Raw genomic sequence first — 10,982 nt, 5'->3', positions numbered from 1 at the left:
AGGATAAGATTAAGCGGATAGATAATGAAGTGCCTATGATGTTAAAATTAAAGGTGTTACAATTTTCCTTGAATGGTGGAAAAATTAAATAGGAATCGAATGGGTTGGTTTTTTTTTTTTTTTAAAGATAATTTTCAGAGGAAATTCGGGACTAGGAAGCGCCGAGCTCGAGAGCCCGCGAGCAAATGAACAGAAGACTGGGTCAGATATTAAATCGCATTTATTTTCTAGCAGCTGTATAATCGGCACAACGTTATAATGTCCTTCGGATCAGCAACCGCGATCTCGGAAGTGACTCCACGGCCGGCAGGACTCGAGCCTGCCCGGTCAGGAATCGAATCGGCGAGTCGGCGAACAGTCGGGTATTTATCTTACAAAAATCCAATTTCCTCACGTAAGACGTTGACACATATACACGGCTACCATACGTATACTTAGGTATTCCCCACCGCTCTAAAAATTGGCCTACACTCGGCTAGTCCTGCGCAGAAAGGAGTCAACTCGTTCCAGGACTAAAATCAATCCCCGCTACGAAATCACCGGATCGCTTCGCAATCCTCCTCCCTACGACAACCGATCGGCTAATAATTCGCCCAACAATCGTAATTACCACGATAAGCCGAACATTTTATCGAATACCGAAAATATCGTAGCAATGGCCAATTTTCCCTGCAGAGAATTCCTCCTTCCGCGCTTATAGCTCGCTAAGCGGTGTTACAGGTTCGTTCGGAGATCCACGAAATAAATAATCATTACTAATATTACACTCTTCTTAGAAATACTGCGTCTACGTATAGTGTGTCCAGTTCCTCAATACTCGCTTAGCGGCTACTCGTATACATTCGTTAACTAGAGTAACGTTACTATTAGTGTTGGCGCCACGCTTTCCTCGGGTAGGCGTTTAGGTACTAAGTAGGTACGTACATAGGGTATTTCGTTCCGATTTTTAAGTTCCTATCTGTAAGCCTTTATCGTCGCGCATTCCTTCAAAAGTGACGTGCCAGAGATGTACATCCCCTAAATAGATTCGAAAAGGAGCCATTCGTATCGAAAACAGCGCGTACTCGCCGCCCTCTTCGCAGGTACTGAGCGAATACGTCATATCGTTTTTATATTTACAGAGTGACAATATAATAATAATAATAATAATAATAATAATAATATATTAATAACAAAATTTCTTGCGAACATCGATATATTCCGTGTAACGACCGAGGGAGCTGCGCTTTCGACATTTCGATCTCGCCCGTTTTGATCACAATTCAACTTGGATTTTCCGACCGGTCTTTTCCGACTTTCTCTTTCTTTTTACGTACTCGATAAAGTATGAAAGGAAAATAAACTCGGGCCTTCTCGAAATCCGCTGTCTTTGACGAAGTGGGACCGCTTTGATACGCGGCTACGGGCGACGCGTTTTACGACGAAACGCGGAAAAGCAGCCCTCGAGTCGAGTCGTAGACAATAAAAAATAACAAAAATATAACGTGTAACGGCAGTCGTGGTATCGTCGCTCAAAGAAACGCACCGGGCATGCACTTCCATTACATGGGAGCGGAACGATTGATAAATGAAGGAGGAAAGAAACGGCAGTCCTCGACGGCTTTGTACACGGACCCACTGACACTGGATCCAAGTTAAATCACTCTACGCACTTTTTATCGGCGATTTGATTTCCATAGCGGCAATGGAATCGTACAAATTGCCCCGATCGGTAGATGTTTTTTTTCTGCGGTTTTCAGGTTGGAGAGAAAATCCAGCTCCTCCGCTCGAAGCGCCGACCCGATCGAGCGTCTCAGGGGAGACTCCACGATCGAGTCGGGGTATCGATAGAGCCTGCTTTCGATATATGTGCTTTTTAATCGGAGATAACGTTTGCTTTCGGGTGCCATAGGTCTCAAGAGTGGATGTGCAAGGCTAGGCAGCGATGGCTTTTCGATTTCTGGGCCAAGTCGTCGACCCTGGAACGTTTTCGACGCATCTTAGAGGGCCTTTCGGCTTGGAGGGTTGGTCCAGTCATAGCTTCGGGGTTCTGTACGCTACTGCACTAACATTCGCTACACTAGCTCGGGAACTACTGTAGCTACTCGACGGGTGAACAGAAGGTGGACATGGCTCATCGGTTTGGGGATATTGGTCAATGGTCAAGCGAGCTACGGGAGTCCGGGTTTGGTCACTCACCAGGCGCAGCATTCGTTCGCCGCAACCCATTAACTGACTATCGAGAGAAACACATCGATACCTATTTGGCATTACGGACACCGTCGGCGCAGCCTGCCACTTACCTGAAACAGAAAGAGAAAGGACGCCTGCGTTAATCGGATCTCGTTAAAACGCAGAACTCTCAAGTTATTCAATCACTCCCGCCTCAATTAACCGCAAAATCCAAAATTCCATATTGAATCCACGACCATGCCGTATTTATTAACGATAAAATCCTCAATTTATAATCTAACGTATGTACAGTTGCAGGACACAATTCATTGAGAAGATAAATTGACCTTGATTTAAAGGAACTTTTTCCCTCAGTCTGAAATTCATTTGAACGTATCCCATCGCAGGATTTTGATACCCTCCAGTCAATCAACTATTTTCAGGGTAAGATAGTACCGAACGGATAAGATCGAGCGGGACTCTAGACCTCGATTTTCGAAATTCGAGGTCCCGGGTACGGTGGTAAATCCGAGGAGCAATAACAAAAATTTGTCGAGCACGCCGTCGAAGGGGTCGCGCCGTAGTACTTCATAGGTAGTAGTTCGTAGGTTGGCCGCGTCTGGGGCGCGACAGGCCGGACCCCGGCGGCGCTGGTTCAGCTCCTTTTGTAATGGGACGGATGCACGTGGTGCCTTGTCCGGCACACGCACGTTGGGTCGAGGTTCGGTGGTGTCGGTATCTCGGCGATATCGATAGCTCGCGCGAAGAGCGAAAGGGGTGGCCGGAGGACGGAAGGATAAGGGGGGTCGGTCTGGAAGGGGCGCTTCCCGCGCATCCCTCCCCCGATCCCTCCATCCGTCTCGACCACCCCCTTTCCTCCTTTCCCTTATCCGACCCCTTCCCCCGACGCATCCGTCTCCCTCTTCCCGGGGTTTCTTCCCTCCTGCCCACTTTTCCAGCGCGGCTCTCACATGGCGAAGCGCGCCAAACGGACCGCGACCAAATACCCTGCCGAAAGTAGAAACGCCGTTACTCATCTTTAGAGGGAACGCGAAAAAGTTGTTTGTCCTGCATCTCTTCGTGCAGGGGGCAGGAAGGATCCCGAACTCTTGGCAGGGCCGGCGACGAGTCGCGGACGCGCCTCGATTCCTCTGCTCCAGGGATTGGAATCGTTAATGCCGCCCCCGATTTGCCCCGACCGAGAGGCGCCCCTGGATGACGGGGGTCGGCATCCTCTCTTGGGGATGTTTCCGCCATTTTCGGATCCTGCCGACTGGGATAAATCCGGGAATGCCGAGGACCTCCGCGTCGCTTTAACGACTCGATCGAGGTAGAAGGTTTCCTTGGACCGTGAGCCGTGCTCGCAAGTGGAGAGCGCACGACCCGAGGGATTATTTTTATTCCGAATATTCCCGAGGTTTTCGTCGCGACGTATCGTTCCTTTCTTTACGGACGGACGTCAACGGAAGATTCCTCGTATCCGTAAATACGCGGACTAGTTTCTCGGGCTTAATTTCCCGAGCGTTTGCTCTTCGGCCTAGAGCCACTTGCCGGCGTCTCCCGGCACTTTGCAGGGAGCTCCGCTTCTTCGGGCGTTTGTCAGGATTTCGAAGGAGTTAGACTTTTTAAGCCGCCATAAATTCGGCGAGAGAACTTGCGCAAGAACGCAACGAGGCAACCGTCAGGGGTCCGGGGGGGGCTCGATTGCCAAAAACGTTGACGGCAACCCCGAAGAGAAGACCTCGCGCTACGAAGAGGCCGCTGGGAATCTCGCGCGGGCGTTAATCACTCGGCAGACGGTCGCGGGAGGTGCGACATTTGCGCGGTGAAATCCACTCGACTCTTTTGCATTCCGATAAACCAGAAACCGCCTAGTCCTCGCTCTCAACACATCCCCAAAACTCGGCGTCGTCTCCAAAACCTCTGACCTAAAAAATACCACGAAACTCTGCACCTCGCATTTCAACCCTGAAAGAAAAAGAGAACGCTCATCTAGAGAGATATTCCTTCGAACGTTATCAAAAAACCATTTCATCGATTCAAATAATAAAAATAACGCGACTAAAATAAAATCCAATAAATCGACCGCTATGCATCCTCGGAAATGCGATCACTCAATTGAACCAAATTACTCCTCGAATGTAACTGCATTTCTTCGGTTCAATGAATTTTCTTCCGCGTGGTACTATTCCAACTTAAATCCTCTTAGGAGATTTCATTCCTGCTACCGCCGACAGCTCTGACAATTTTCGGGTAACTCATCCCAATTGTTACCAATCGATGGAAGATAACGCGCAGTGAGAATTTTCTCCGTAACCGGGGGTGCACCATTTGTCAAGTGTATCGTGCGTCAAAACATACCCCAGGGGAGGAGGGTAAGCCCTCTTTAGCCATTCTTGCAGGGATGCAAATGCGCGGGAATATCAGGTGTTCGCTCCAGACCAGACGCGAGAAGGGGTGGCGTCGGCCCAGAAGGGTTGATTGCAACACGCTGCCGCGACGCGTCCGCGGGGGTGCCCGCGCCCGTGGGGCGGGGATGAGCACGGAGCGGTTATTATCTATCGCTCTCGTTACCACAGGTTGCTCGTAAACCGGCCGCATCAGGGGTCGGGACGTCGGTTTCGCAGTGTGGCGGCTCCGGCCGGGGGTGCAGGAAGGTAGACACCCACACGGAGAGCGGGCCGCACCACGGCCGCACCGCCTCCCGCTCGTCTCCCCTAGATATTACGTCGAGTGCGAACGGATGGCCGCGTCGAGGGGGCCGTTCCGAGCGAGGGCCTCGGCCATGGGTCCTCCGAGTTCCATTGGTCGGGGACCAGGAAAAGGAAAAGAGGCCCGGCCCGAAAGCCGGATTCCCACGCAGCGGCCTTTCCTGCCCATCTCTACGACCGCATAGATCTTCCCAGCGACTCTCAGCGAACGACTATCCCGTAATTAAATCGAAATCGGCACTAAGCACGCTAACTTAACACAAGTTTCACCGAACTGCCAAAAATCAACATACATGCGCTAACAAAAAAAAAAAATATCACCATTTCGTATATTCGACTGAAATAAATTGGATGTATCGTTACATTCGATATTATGACAATTTCATGTTTACTTCGGTCTAACAATTATAAAATTACCTTACCGGTGTTGGATGCCGGGACTACCCGAAAGGAGCCTGGATTAATTCCGGCTCTTTTTATCGCCCTAGCTAGGAGCTTCGCGCAGTTGCGATAAATCGGTGCACTTAGCCTCTCGCGGGGAGTAAATCGAAGTATCGACAGCGTGCTTAGGAAGGCGTCTTGGCGTAATTCCTGCCCGCTCGAATTAGTATTCCCGCGTCCAGAGACCCCGAGGAAGGTCCCGAGGAAGGTTCCCCGAGGGCATGGACGGGCTCGGATTGAGATCGAGACTCGGTTTTTCTCCTCGTCCGGTGCACACGAGCGCGAATTGCGCGTAACCCCCGCGGGGCGACAGCGCGCCGTCGCGACAGGGGGCACCACCGACGCCGCAGCGATACCGTCCGCGTGTATGTAGTGCTGCGACCAGCCGCTGCACCAGAGCCCATAAATCTCGGAGGATATAGATGGCTCTAGTGTCGCGTGAGCTGCAAGCTACCCCATGCAGGGTGCCGTGGAACGTCCCCGCCTCCTGCTACCCGCGCCCCTCCCGCCCTCGCCGCCATCGTTGACCGAATTGCTGGAAAGCCACCTTTTACGCCTAGTCGCAAGAGCCGGCCGGAAATTCGACCTCGCGAGCTCGATCGGCACCCAGGGGTGAGAGGAACGCCCGAAGGGAGATACGTTACCCGCTGAAAGTTTCCCATTAAACGGCGGACTCTGAAAAGTGGAGCCAAACGCCGAATCGCTCTCGATATTCCTGAGGCAAGGATATCCCCTTCGTTCATTAGAAAATCCTCATTACATATACCCTGGAACGTCAAAATATTTATAAAACTTTTCTCCAAACCGAATTATTAAAAAAAAAAAAAAAACTTCAGCATGTGGCTCCGGAGGTGCTAAGGAAGAACGCGATGAAATGTCATTTTTTAAAAAGAATATGTCCCCTCGGTTCCACTCTGAAATAAATGAAACGAACTTTTCTCTGAAAATTGACATTTCATGAGCGGCGCGCCGTTCGTTAGGGCCTTCACAATTACATGATAAAGGTCCAAATGGTTTGGAGGATGGTTTAATCAATATTTTCATATGTTTATGCCATACGAAGTGGCCCCTTTGTAAGACTTTAACGAGATGGGAGTTTCGCGACGATATGGAAGATCCATGGTCGTTAGGGTGGAGGCAAGGGTCATCCGGTATCTTTTGCTAGGGGTGCGCCGCGTGGCCGGGACTGTCACGGAAGGGCGAACTCGGTACGAGCCGTACAAGAAGCCTACAGGGAGCCTACAAGAAGTCGGCAAGAGTAACGCCCTCCTCGGGGAATAAGCGCCAAGGAAGGTCCGAGTCGGGCCCGAAGGGCTTGGCGCGTCTCGACGTGCCCCCGCAGCGCTTACAGCTTAGCCTCGCCGACGTGGCGTCCGCGGGAAATATTGCCGTATCTCTTCATGCGGTGATATCGCCGGGTGATGTATTGCCCGAGATATTTTACAACTCGCACACTTGCCCTTACGTTGGATGTACGCCGGGCGTGCAGATATCCGCGGAGTAGCGCCGAGGGCCGCGACGCGGAGGACCACGCGGCGCGATGTCGGGACCAGCGCCTACCATACCCACCGGCCGTGCCTACAATGCCTACTATGACTACTATACCCTCCTGCCGAGCCAGAACGGCATGTCGGTACGGATCCAGTGTGGGAGTAAAACGAGTACTGGTACGAAGTGTACGGGACCGGGACCAGGGGCCAGGAACCCATCCAGACAGCGAACCAGCCAGCCAACCGGCCAGCCAGGAGCGAGAGCGAGCCAGCCAGAGAAAGGAGAGAGGATGCCGATGATGAATCACCCGCCAGGAGTGAGACCGAGACCCGCGGAGGGAGACGGAAGAGCGCCCGAGGAGCAATAAGGGGAGAATCGCAAAAAACCCTTCGACCAGGACGAGCGCGCTAGACCGAGTCGGTAACTACCAAATCTACGGATTCCGCATCCTGGAGGGTGGTACCCTCCCTTTGGCCGAGGGTTCCGAACTCTAGATCCAGGGGATCCTCGAGTTCGGATTTCTGGCAACCTTGCGGTCGTTCCGGGTCTTGGTCGAGGATGCTGGATTCGGCATTAGGTGGACGGGACCTGGCTTATTCGGAATCTAGGAAACGGGGGACGGAGTGGACGCTTTTGAGGTAATCGGGAACCGGTTCCCTCGCAGGGACTCCGGGTACCTCTTCCGCTGGGTTCGGGGAACGCTTTCACGTTCCAGTTACTATTAATCGATGCTCGAAAGTGATCCGGTATCGCGATTCCCTCCACGTGCGAGTCATCGGGGCTCTCCTGGGAGGGACGCGATAGTTCTCCAGGGAATGGATGTTCACTTTGGAGGGCGCTGGTTGCGAGGCTTCTTGCAGGTTTGAAAGTAGCGTAGGCTACTCGTTCCGGCCAGTAATCGCGAGCCGTGGACGGATGTCTCGTCAAGGGGAGACGTTAAGGCCTGGCGATGGTTATGGCAACACGGAAGGCCCCTTCAGGAGCAGTTAATCCTCCCGTTGCGACAGTGGCCTAAACGGCAACGTCTAGACGGATCCGGATATCGCACTTATCGAATAGCGTAAACCCCTGTACCCAGGACAATTGTCGCTTCCAAGTCAAGTGCACGGTTTGACGTCATTTAACCCCTTGCCGTATTTTGACGGCGTCTGACCGTTGATAACAATTTTGGGCGGATCTTGCATATCGTTTCGCCCGGTTAGGAATATCGTCCTATCGGTTTGTCTTGAATTTTGCCGCGTTAAATTTCACGGCAAGGAGCATTCGAAGAAAAACCACCGCGGATGACGGAGAGAACTCCTCGAAGAGCTCGGTATCCGGGTCGGGCAAGTAATCCGCGACACGGAGGAGCTCCTCCAGGAGCAGTTAGCTCTCAGGTGGTAAGAAGACGGAGAGCGTCCGAAGGCGCCGGAGGGCCGATTGGCCGATCCCGGATCGGCTCGTCCAGGTCGAACAAGAAAGCGCCAATCGCGTGGCGGAGAGATTCAATCCTTCCCGCGGGCATATCGGCCGTGCCGGGGAGATCGAGCTTCCCGGGTGAAAGAAATTGGGTTCCCCGGATGGCCGGGAAGTGCGCGAAATAAAGGAGTTCTTCTCGGCATCGTCAAAGTGGAACGTACACAGTTTATATAGGAGTTGCGTTCGCTCGGTCACGGGTAATGGTTTTACGAGCGTCAAGGGTGATATAAAGAAAATGAAAAACACCGGTGCTGCCGACATGCACGGCCTCGGTATATAACTAACTACGTTGTCCCCTCTTTCTCGCCGCTACTTCTTCTTAAGTTATATAGGACCGGGCCCCGGGTACCTCTCGTACTCGCTTCCTCCTCGCCGACCGGGCCAACTCCCCACGGAGTGTATCACAATTAGCTCGCACTCCCTTCCCGCCCAGCGCTGCCAACTTCACCGACCCCTTGTGAAGCTGCCCGGGAACTTTAGGAAGCTTATTTCAATATTACCGCGAGAACAAAGCGCCCCGTAAGCACCTGACGAGTCTATTCCATGGCGAGTCGTCCTAACGACCAATGCTCCATCTCTGCGATCCCTAGATCACTAAACGGTGGCTTAAAAAAATTCATGCACCCTCTCCAGAATCCTAAGAATCCAGCTCGATCCGGTCCATCCTAAACCCCTCCCTCAAGTTACGCGGTAAATTATAACACGATTTCCGGGATTTTCAAACGTCATTTCTTCTCTTGTTAAGCTGTTCAAAATAAATATGTATTTCTAAAACTTATATGCATTAGCTTTCATGTACAATATTTATTCCTTCCTACTGACAGATTTTATTTACGCGATTCTCCTTCGCGTAAAACTAATCCACTTGGAACGAAGACTCCGCGTAAACTGAGATGGCTGCCAGGTCGTCCTCCATTTTTTTCAGACGAAACTCAAGATGCCATGCCTGGATTCCCTTATGGATTGTGTATGAAACGGGGTACACGGTAATTTTCGAGCCACCCTTGGGATGGGTTCACTGATCACGCGAAGGGGAAATCCAGTGGATGGCCGAAATCATCGAGATATTAAGTGGCGTCCGTATAGGTTAGCGACAGAATTTGGCAACGTCGCAGCCGCCATGACGCGACGGTCGCGCGTTAGAAATATCCACCCTACCGAGAGAGACGGGCGGAGCCGGAGGGAGAGGAAGCGAGAGGACGTATGCTAGGCTCTGGCTAGCCTCGGTCCTGAAAAGAGGGTAAAAAGGGATAGCCTTAGGTTTTGTGTAGCGAGCTCTAGCCAGCTTGTGCGTCGTTGCGTCCTGGCCCGGTCCACCGGGCGCCCCATCCCATCCCGTTTCGTCTCGTCCCAGGTCCAAGTCCCAGATCCCACGTCTCGTTCCACACCCCGCGCCCCGCGTCCGCGTTCGTCCCAGTGGGAGAGAGGGAGACGGCGCTACCCCCGCCCGGGCCTCTCGCTCCCTCCGAGCCCAGCTCTCGGGGATTCTGGGAGTTTTTAGAGTACGGCCCCTCATTGTTGTGTAAATGCGGACCAATGGCGCCGCTAGACGGGGCGCTGCTCACTTTTAAATGCTAATACTGCCCGCGCGGAACCAGATTTTACGCATTTTCGTGTGCAGGAAGGGTGGGTTAGCGCAGCGCTCGCGACCTCGACCAGAGGCGTGACTTACTCGCCGCTAATGCGAGGTCTAGCGACAAAAGCCGCGGAACGAACTAGTAACCCTTTCTATACCGCGTTTCGGATTTCACGGGTGCTTCGGGTCTTTTTGGCCCGGGAACGCCTCTAAAGGGGAACCGCCGAAGGGAGGTTGAATCGTAATGGATACCGCGTTGTACCGGGAGTTATTAAATGGAAATACCCGGAATTAGAGAAATTCCGCTTATGAGACATTCCGGACACCGTTTTCTGTCGTGCGGCTCGAGTGGTTCGGATTCCCCACCAGTCGGTTGTCTTCGTTGAAACGCGCCCTCGGGTGCAGACCCCTCTTTGAATGGCTTCTTGGCGTCGTCAACGGGCTCGTGGAGGTTTGCGAAAGTATCTTATTAATGAGACAATGCGGGACTAGTGCGTCGGGATATGTATTCACGGCTCGGGTGCGTAATGTATCGGCAAGTTTCACCGGTGTAGCAATTCGCACGGGCAAAGTTACGAGCGTCCCTCCGGTAACGGGAAGCTCTCGCGCGGGGGAACGGCGGTGGCGCCGTACTAGCGCGATCTGGCGGACGATCGCTCAACTCGCTAGCCTCCCCTCCACGACTCCTCCTTCGTGACCTCTCCTTCCCCCTCCGCGACGCCGACCGACATCGAACGAGCCAGACCTCAAAGGCGTAGACTTTACGGTGGTTCAAGTGGTATCGCCTAATAACGATGCTCGTAAACGCCAAGATAAAATCAACAAAAGGAGATTTACCGGCCACTACTACATGTAATGAAAGCCGCGGGACGATAATGGAGGGCAGTACAAACAAACGAGACGCCGGCGTGAATCCGATTCGTTAAATGGACTCTCTTCCCGTGGAAGGAAGGTGTCGCTCGTAAATTCCCGGCAAAGGCGTAAGAAATGACCGCGGCCACGTCGATGGCGGTGACGCTTAAACGCTTGTACGCCGATAAAAAATTATCGAAGCCATCGAATTCACCGTACCGGTGAAGTACGGTCGTTTCCGCTCGAGCGTTTCGTTATTGCCGATAAGAAGCCTTCCGATAAATTTTATATTAAATTCCTCA

General features: G+C 52.4%; 1 protein-coding gene across 2 annotated transcripts in view; it reads right to left on the bottom strand.

The window, feature by feature from the left end:
* Positions 1 to 202: 202 nt before the first annotated feature.
* LOC105697647 (homeotic protein ultrabithorax) overlaps positions 203 to 10,982 on the bottom strand; it is a 101,774-nt gene continuing 90,994 nt past the window's right edge. The window contains exons 3-4 of one of the 2 annotated variants that reach the window (XM_012421147.1): positions 2,179 to 2,282; positions 203 to 1,958 (exon numbers count right to left, since the gene is read on the bottom strand). The gene's annotated coding sequence lies outside the window, so the exon portion shown is untranslated. Of the gene's footprint in view, positions 2,283 to 10,982 lie in introns of both variants that reach the window. The other variant, XM_012421146.1, reaches the window with a different exon arrangement.

Source organism: Orussus abietinus, unplaced genomic scaffold, assembly GCF_000612105.2.
Source record: "Orussus abietinus isolate OABI.00-Male unplaced genomic scaffold, Oabi_2.0 scaffold25, whole genome shotgun sequence".
Classification (NCBI taxonomy): Eukaryota; Metazoa; Arthropoda; class Insecta; order Hymenoptera; family Orussidae; genus Orussus; species Orussus abietinus.
This window is presented reverse-complemented; position numbering and strand designations above follow the sequence as displayed.